The following is a 9,826-nucleotide window of genomic DNA, read 5'->3' on the forward strand; positions in this document are numbered from 1 at the left end:
TTCATCCCGCCTATCTTATTTAGACAGACCTGCAGAGATAATAACATGCACAAAAACAAGACAGAGCAAAACCAAGCAACAAAAGAAAACAAAAAGCCAAAACTTTGGTTTCTATATACTTGCCTATCCTAGCTATGTCATATAAAGAGAACCATACAATATTTGTCTTTTGTGGCTGATTTATTCCCTCAGCCTAATGTTTTAAAAGTTTATCCATAGCGTAGCATGTATCAAGAGTTTATTTCTCTTTGTGGCCAAATAATAATCCATTTTATATATTACTACATAACATACTACATCTGCTACATTTTAAACAGCAAGGAGATATGATCCAATTTATGATTTTGAAAAGATGGCCCTGAGTGCTGAGTAGAGAATAAGTGGGACTGGGACAGAAGTAGAAGCAGGGAGATAATGTTTGAGGTCCGTGATAATGTTTTGATTTAGGCAATGGCAGTAGAGACAGTGAGAAGTGAACAAGATTGTGTATGTCTCTCAGCTGTTGAATAAAGAGGTTCCCTGCTAATGTGAGGGGTGAGGGAAGGACAGGGAAACCGATGGCTTCCAGATTTGTAGTGTGAGCCACTAGGTGGAGAGGAGTGTGAGACGCTGAGGTGGGAAGGTGGGGGAGAGGCGAGGAAATGTGGATTCTAGTAAATTCACGCGAGATGGCTGAGGCTTCCAAATGGAGATGTCAAAGAATTCAGAGGCAGAGACCCTAACTAGAGGTTTCACTTCAGAATTATGCAAGGGACAAACTCACCCAAGGAGCAGTACACTAAGCAGGCTAGAGCACCTTGGGCTAAGCCCTAAGGTGCAAGAACGCCTTGAGTTAAGATAGAGGAGCTGAAGCAAGCGAAGGGCTGAGAAAGACCGGCTACCTGGGAAAACAGAAGACAAACCAAGTGTGGGTCACAAGCACTGAGAGAGGAGTTTCAAAACAAACCCAAACCATACATCTAAACCTCCCGAGAAGAAGTCAAAGAAAATGAGGACAAAGAGGTGTCCTTTGGATCCCCGTGACTTGACAAAGGCAATTTAATGATAAAAAGCCAAAACAGGATGACTTAAGGAGATATACCAAACCCCAAACCAAACTCACTGCCATTGTGTCCACTCTGACTCAGAGCAACCCTGCAGGACAGGGTAGGACTGCCCCTGTGGGGTTCCCAGTGTGGTGGTTACATAATCTTGCGTCAACTTGGGGGTTTTAAGAGTGAATGGGGGTGGAGTTTAGTCTGTCAATCAGGTCACAGCTTGATTGGAAGGCAACTGAGATAAATGGCTCTCTGAAGGCTTACCACCCTCCCTCTCTGCCTTCTCCTTCCTATTGAGAAGCCACGCAGCTGAGGCCTACCGGCGCCTTGTGATGCTTCTACCACCATTGGACCCACAAAACTGCACCCACTGGCCTGTGATCGTCCTGTATTTTGCATCATTGCATGTGCTGCGTGAGTCTGAAGAAGAATTTATGGACTAGTATTGGACTTATGGGCTAATATCAGACTTATGGACTTGATCTGGACTGGACTGGGATGTTTTCTTAATATAAAATTTCTCTTTGATATAAAGCTCTTTCTTATACATATATGAGTGTCATTGAATGTTTTTCTCTACCCTACCTAGCCAAACCACCAAGACTGTAATTCTGTGGGAGTAGACAGTCTCTTCTTTCTCCCTCAGAGCATCTGGTGGTTTTGAACCTCAGACCTTGTGGTTAGCAGCTCACATAACCGCTATGCGACCACAGTACCTTTAGAAGATATACAAGCAAGTGGAAATTTTGTTTTTAATTTTATTGTGGTAACATAAACTTTTTTTACATGTACAATTGTATTGTACAAGTACAACTGTATTCGAGCTTCAATTCTGAACACTAGGTTTGTGGAAGTTTACAGTTTACAAGGGGAACCCTAAACCTTTTTATTTTTTAATTTTTTTTAAGTCTCCATATAAACCGGCAATGTGAAAAGCCTTGCTCTCAGGCAGCATGTGTTTGAAAGTGGATGGCTGGGATTCCCCTGGCCAACCCTAGGAGGAGCAAGGGGGTCAGAGGCCCCAGAACCAGTATTGTAGGTTTTTCCAATCTGCAATAGTGTACATATTCCAATCATGGTCCCTTTCCTGCTTCCACAGTCCCACCTTCAACAGGGATTGCTGAAGGTCTGTCCCCAAGCATGATTCGGGAACAATGTTCTTTGTTTTCCACGTTCTGTAGAATTAACCATGTAGCTGTGAATCCTTGCAACATGCTGATGGTTTCACTCATCTGGATGATTCTTTTTTGTCTTTCTCTTGTCTTTGGACAGTTTTAAGACATAGTAAAGGGCTCTCTATAAGATATATTTGAATTGGGGGCATGAGTAAAAATCTCTTCTATGGCAGTGGATTTGGGTTGAGTTCCACCACCAGCCCACCACCCAGAACACAACTCAGGGCCATTCATTTCATGGGCCATGTTGTGTCCCACCACCACAAATGCTTTTCACCTCAAGTAGAAACGCATTGCCCCTTAAGGACAAACTGTCCCCTCTTTTTCTTCTCCCCAGGCCCTGGTACCCACTAATAAAGATTGGTCTCTATGAACCTACCTGTTCTAGATAGTTCATATTAGTGGGACCATGCAATGTTTGTCCTTTACTATTGGATATTTCCTCAGCATGTGTTACTCCACGTGGTAGCATACGTCAGGACTTCTTCTCTCCTTAGAACTGAACACTGTTCTGTTCTATATACCACATCTTGTTTATCCATTCGCCTGCTGGTAGAGAGTACACAAGAATCTTACAATTCTAAAAGAATTGAGCATGAGAAACAATAAAATGAGGTGGGCCCTCCTGGAAGGAGTGCTGAGGAAGTTCCCAGGGACGGCCCCCCTTGCTGTTTCCTTCATCTCTCAGTCTGACCCGAGTCTCCTCTGTACTCTGTGCTCATTGCGTTTCCTTTCAGGCATGACCTTTTTACCATTTATACCTGTAGTTAAGTCTGTGTTGCTATGTAGTGCTTGTGTGCCCCTATTAGATTATCGTAAACAAGGGCAAGCATCTGCTCCCCAGTAGGTACTCAATAGTTGTTAAATTATTAGAGGAACGACTAATAAGTGAGTGTGTAAGTGTGATGGGCTGGGTTCTCTACAGAGGCAAAAATAGTGATAGATATATGGAGAGAGAGAGAAATTATATCAAGCAAATGGCTGGCACAATTATAGAGCAAGCATGTTCAGTCTGAATTCTATGGGTCAGATGTTAAGCTTCTCCTGGTTTAAATAGGTTTAGGGATCGATGAACTCAAGAGCAGCAGGAATACCACAGGCTGATATCATCAGATGTGGATGAATCTAAGGTCAGTAAGTCAGGCTTATGACTAGAGAGGCAAATGAAAACAAGGTGAGCATGTCAGATATAGCAGGTCAGACAACAGGCCATTGATGGTGTGTTAGTCTAGGTAGGCTAGAGAAACAAATCCATGGACACACATATGTGTATAAGAAAGAGATTTATATACAAGAGCAATTGAAAATTGAGAAAACATCCCAGTCCAGTCCAGATCAAGTCCTTAAGTCTGATATTAGCCCATATGTCCGATACCAATCTATAAAGTCCTCTTCAGACTCACGAAATGCATGCAATGACGCTGAATGTAGAAGATCACAAGCCAGTGGGTAGAAAGTCCTTGGGTCCAGTTGGCATTGGAAACATCTCAGCGTTGGCAGTGGTCTCCATGTGGCCACTCCAGCACCCAGGGCTGCATCAGGGTAGGTCCATGTGGCATCTCCTCAGGGATGTCTTGCATGAAGTCAGCCTTGTCTCCCAGGGAGTGGCAGAGAGAGAGTGTGTCTCCTGCCTCCAAGAAGGAATTATCAGAATTCTCAGAAGGCCATGCCCGCACAGAAATCTCGTTGGCTATCTCCAGATTGACAGCCTAGATTCCAGCCCTACACTCTTAATCCTAAAAATGACACCAGATTAGGTGACTACCACAGATGGCTTCCAGGGGTCAGCAGGCAGAATGATAGGCCATTAGCTCAAGTCCAAAGAACCAAAGGTTCGTGAGCCAGATGCAGGATGCAGACTCAGCAAAAAAAAAAAGGCAAACACGCTTTTCCGAAGCATCCACTTATACAGGAAGTAGGCCAATGCGCTCCCCAACCACCCTGCCAAGAAACTTGTATCAGGGCTGAGACCTGAGTACAAGGACTGCATGCCACCATGATTTTACACTGCTTGACTGCTCAGAGCAGATCCCTCATGGAGTTGATTACATTGTGTTAGGTCACTTCCTCAGCTGCCAAACCACTGAGAATCTTGGCCCAGCCAAGCTGATTCAAAACCTAACTATCACTTGGAAGTAAATAGTTTGTCATTATCACTCGACATTTGCTGTGGTTAAATGCTGCACAAATATAAAAGCTAGCATAAAAAAAAACGCACAACTTTATGGGTTAATGTGAGGCAAGAACCACAGTTGGAAATAGAACCTAGTCACCCCCTCCCCCCTTACAAGCTTCTCCCCAACACCCTGGACTCTCCCCACTGAGAGTAAACGCTAGACTGACTTTTATGGCAATTACTTCCTTGTTTTCCTTTATACAGTTTTATTCCTCACGCTTGAATCTCTATACAAGGTAGTTTTCCTTTGGGCTGTGGGCTTTTTGTTGTTTGTTTTACTTTGCTGTCTTTTCTTTTAAATATGTCTCTTCAGTCTCTTTTACCTGTAGGTTTCCGTTTTACCATGTCCCCTCCCTCTGCCCCATTGCAATTTAATGCTTGGTGAAATCAGACCCTTGGTTGTAGTTTTCCACATTCAGGATTTCGTTGTTGGTGGTGTCAGAGTGTGGTCAAGTTCATGGGCACTTCTGTTCTGTGTTTCCTACAACACAAAGACGTTTGTTTGGATCGAAATTTGGCAGGGAGCGACCCTGCAGAGTACAAATGATCAACAGCACGACGGCTCACCAACACATTGGCAGTTTGCGTTCATTCAGAAGAAACGCCTGGGACCTGCTCCTGCACACTCTGCCATCGGAAGCTCTGGGAGCAGCCCTGTTGGCACACGTGGGATGCCGCGAGTCAGAGCCAACTGGACGGCAACTGTTTTGAGGTGGGTTTTGTTTTTTCTAAAGAGGGCAGATGATTTCATGGGCAGTGAGGTGGCCTGCAACATGAGGCATATTTTTGTATTGCTAGCCCCATACTCTCATCTCAAATCCACTAGGAGGTGCAAACAGTAATATTTCCATATTTATTTACCTATTAGGCCCCCCCCCATAAAGAACAAAATTCCATTTGGTTACCTAGAAATAACATTTGCAGGAAGGGAAAGATAAATGCTTTGGTAGTTTCAAAATAGCTAATTTCCTGTTACCTAACATCTTCCAACAAGGACCAAGTGGTTTTGTTCACTTGTTCGTTTTGTATTATTATGAACTATTGGGAAACATATGGGATATGTGTATCAGCATCCGAGGGCTGCGCTCATAATGGACTTCAAACCGGGTGGCTTATAAGAACAGAACCGTATTGTTCACCATCCCAGTGGCTGGAAGTCTGAATGCTGGGTGTCAGAAGGCTTGTCTCCACAGGCTTCTCGTTTCTATCTGCTTCTCTTGGCCTGGATGTCCCCAGGTTTGAAAATGGCAGGGAGGCCACATCTGTACTCCTCTGGCTTCACAATGGAGCAGGGGAATCCAACTCCTCCCCATCCCAAGGCCTCTTGCCACGAGACAGAGCAGCCATGCACTCATCCTCCATCATTGTTTACCCTCTTCTGACGCCAACTGCTCCTTCCACGGCCCTCTCCCTCTCTCCCCCTCTCTGGGGTTTGATAATCCATTGCTATGGCCACACAGAACTGCTCGCAATAATGGGGGTTCTTAGGGAAGGTAACAGGCTACCACAAGCCAGGATCAGAAGACATTAAGGACATGCTATATATTCTCGTGCATAAGCCGAGTGTTACAGCACATTTTTATGCAGTTTTTGTGGTAAAATCAGATGCCTCAGCTGATATTCAGGTCGGATTATACTCGAGTATATACGGTTGTCATTGGTCCACATTAACACCTCTCCTCAGGTAGCAGCCAAACCTCTCTGGTCCTTAGCCTCTTGGGCATGTGGTCCCTGGGCCTCTGCCTCCCTGGGCCAGGAAGCCCTCCTAGGGCTCTGCTTCACAGTCTCTTAATCTCCGTGTTGTTCTTTGCTCTGGTTTATCATCTCTTTGCCTTGGCCTCTGTTCTCACTCCATGTGGCTTGGTATCTGCTGCTTCTACCCCTTCCGGCAGGAATTTCCAACGCTGGACTCTGCAGGTGGCTCTTCTTCCTTGACGGTCCTAGGCATTGCCTTTCTTATACACAGAGGAGTGGCAACTCAAACTGACCAGTCCCCTCGATGAGTGTTCACATGCCCTGTTTGCTTAGTCCCACCCAGTTATGTGGTCAGAGTTACAGAGACGTAGATAAAAACAAACTAACTGCCGTTGAGTTGATTCAGGCTCCTAGCACCCCTATAGGGCGGAATAAAACTGCCCCTGTGGGTTTCTGAGACTGTAAGTCTTTCTGCCTCAGAGAGACCCTCTGAGTTCCTGACTACTGGCCTTGTGGTTCGCAGCCCAACACATAACCCACTATGTCACCAGGGCTTCCTGAGACACAGACCAAACCCACTGCAATGGAGCCAATGCTGACTCATGGCGACTGCTGTGGGTTTCTAAGACTTTACCTGCATGAATAGAAAGCCCAGTCTGTCTCCCGTAGAACTACCAGTGGTTTCGAACTGCTGACTGTGGATAGCAGCTCAACATGTAACCACTGATTTCACTTCACTACACTAGGGTGGCAACTGCATTTTCCCCTCTTTGTCTTTGTCGCTGCCCTTCTAGAAAGATACCACTCAGTTTGAATTAGAACCTACTCAATCACAGTATGACTTTATGTTCATTGATAACATTTTAAATTATGATATGTTCATTGATATCATTGTTAAAGACCCTGTTCCAAGCAAAGTCACTTTTATAGGTGCTTAGGATTTGAACACATCTTTTTAAGGGACAAAGTTTAGTCTATCACAATATGATTTGGTTTGTTGCCATTTTTATCATTGTGGATGTTCAAATTATTCTGCCCCTGGGGGTCTCTTCAGGTTGACTTAGAGCACTTTTGACCCAACTGAGTCATCTTGGATACGTTCCTTACTTTCTTGTTTACCTTGTCCTTTTTTGTTTTGCCCTCAACCTACAACCAGCCATTTCTCCAAGATATTTTAGGGTCCTCTAATCAGAAATGGTATTTCAAGATCAAAATCTGGGCATATGGAATTTTCATTATTATTGACTTGGTCATTGTTTCTGGAGCTCTTGGGTGAGCAATGCTAGGGATTTTAAAGATTAAACACCCAACAGATTCATATTGATACTTCCAGTTCAAATGTAGGACAACAGGGTATTGATTTAACCTATTTGGTGTCATATTTGTATCTTCTTTCTGTAACACCGAGAATCCTTGTTGTCATGTCCCTTTTTGTTTGGCCCCATCTCTTCCACTAAATGAAGGTGACAGGTACAATTTTCTGATTAGAATTCACTGAATTTACTTAATGGAGTTCTTGTCAGTTTGCCAACTCACACAAGCAGGATACTCCAGCTAATTTGAGCCAAGGGAAGAAAAAAAAAGTGCATTAATAAGATTCTTAGGAGGCAAAAAAAAAAAAAAAAAGATTCTTAGGAGGCTGACAGGATTCCTGGGAAGGCTAGAGAGGCAAGTGTGAGGAAACTCAACAGGAAACAAGACTCAGCCCTCCCACCCTGACCCCAGGCTCTATGGGACACCCCATTACTGCTGCCAGGGGGCACTGCTGAGCCCAGAGCTGACGCCTCTACCTTTACCTAGCCAGAATGTGGATTCGTGGCAACACACGTTTCCTCTTCAGTCTCCCATGCAGTTCATTGGCACACTCTAACTTCCATGTCGGTTCCCTCCTTGCCACTACCCATCTGCCAGCTTGTCACTCGGTGGTGGATCTTAAATTGCTATGATGCTGGAAACTGTGCCACCACTTTCCAGATAGTAGCAGGGTTACCCATGGTAGACAGGTTCCAGGGGAAGGCAGACTAGGAAAAAAGGCTTGGTGAGCTACTTCCTAAAATAAGCCAATGAAAATCCCCGACAACACAACATTGTCTGATGTAGTGATGGAAGATGAGGCAGGAACCACTTACGATACACATACAGTGGTGACAATGACAGACTCAAACATACCAAGAAGCACGAAGACAGTAGGGGACCAGCCAAGGTGTCCATCCGTTGTTCAAGGAGTTGCCAATTCTTTGGCAACTACAAGAGCCCTACTTACAAGTGAGCTGCGAATTCAAGTTCTGGTTTCTGCTTTGGGTAGCAAGGCCTAATAATATGGAATGTTTAATAATAATGGAATAATGAGAATCATGGAAACTCTCCAAAGGAGGGCTGCTCCAAAGGCAGCGGGGTGTCCATAGCTGATGAAGTACAAGTGCACTGAACTGCTATGCTGGAGCCTTTCTGGAATGCCCTTCACTTCATCTTGAGAGGTTCATGAAGAATTTCCCTTCCTCTGAGCTCATGTAATTTCATCCTTCTGCAATGTGAGAGTGTAGCTATGCTCCAGCCCCCTCACTGACCAAGTGCCGCATGAGGTTCACATGAGGTTTTGCTTTAGACTGCAAGTGCTCACCTGTGGCACTGGATCACTTATTGATTGGTTCTGATCTTCATTGCTATGTCCCTAACAAACTCATTGTTTTACATTCTGAGCCTGTTGCTGCTGTCGTATGTTTAAAGGGATTTGTTTTCTTCGAACATGTACATATAAATACATGCATAAGTGGCACTGACCAGTAAGTGTTGGGCTGTTGGAGGTTCAAACCCACCAGGTGCTCTTTGGGAGAAAAACAAGGCTATCTGCTTTGGTAAAGATTTACAGTCTTGGAGACCGTATAAAGCTGCAGTTCTCAACCTGTGGGTGGTAACCCCTTTGGAGGTCGAACAACCCTTTCAGGGTCACCTAAGACCATCACCTATTTCTGATGGTCTTAGGAACTGAGACATGGCTCCTCTATCCATCTCTAGGCAAGTCCGCCCACATGCTGATACTCCCACATACGAGTACCCAGCCTGAAGACATCATCGCACCAACCCCATCACATACACCCCGTACAAATACAGGTGTATGTGACAGGGTTGGCGCCATAACATACTTATGCGGATCAGTCACACATGTGTAGGGAGCAGCTACTATGTAGAGAGCAGCTGCTGTGTTGAAAGCAGCTACTCTCTTAAAAGGAGCTACTGTGTTGAAAGCAGCAGTATTGGAGGTAAAATGACATTTCACGAATTATAATTACTGGGTAAATGTAAAAGCATATACTGTAAAATCATCAACTACTGCAACAAAAAAAAATCTGTACCCTGGGAACTTAATCTGGATGCTGATCAGTCTTTTTATATTCAGCTGTGGTTGATATGAATACTGCCCCCTTGTGATAGTAACAGGTATGTAAAAGCAACAGCACAGAACGGTAAATCATAGGAAACTTTAATGAGCTATACTGACTGAACTATGCCATGTATCATGTTTTGGATTATTAAAGCTATTGTTATATATTATTTTCATTAGCAAACCATCCCATGACAATGGATCGTGTAGAGAATGTTAAGAAAATAAAATATAGTGAGGATTTTTTACTGTATGGTTTTACATCAATAATTACAGCAGGAATTGAGAAACTGCAATGTGTTATTTGTTGTAAAGTTCTATCAGCCAAATCTATTAAGCCAAACAAATGAAAACGCCATTT

The sequence above is a fragment of the Echinops telfairi genome, unplaced genomic scaffold (assembly GCF_000313985.2).
Source record: "Echinops telfairi isolate 266 unplaced genomic scaffold, ASM31398v2 ScPeMD7_5592;HRSCAF=6446, whole genome shotgun sequence".
NCBI lineage: Eukaryota > Metazoa > Chordata > Mammalia > Afrosoricida > Tenrecidae > Echinops > Echinops telfairi.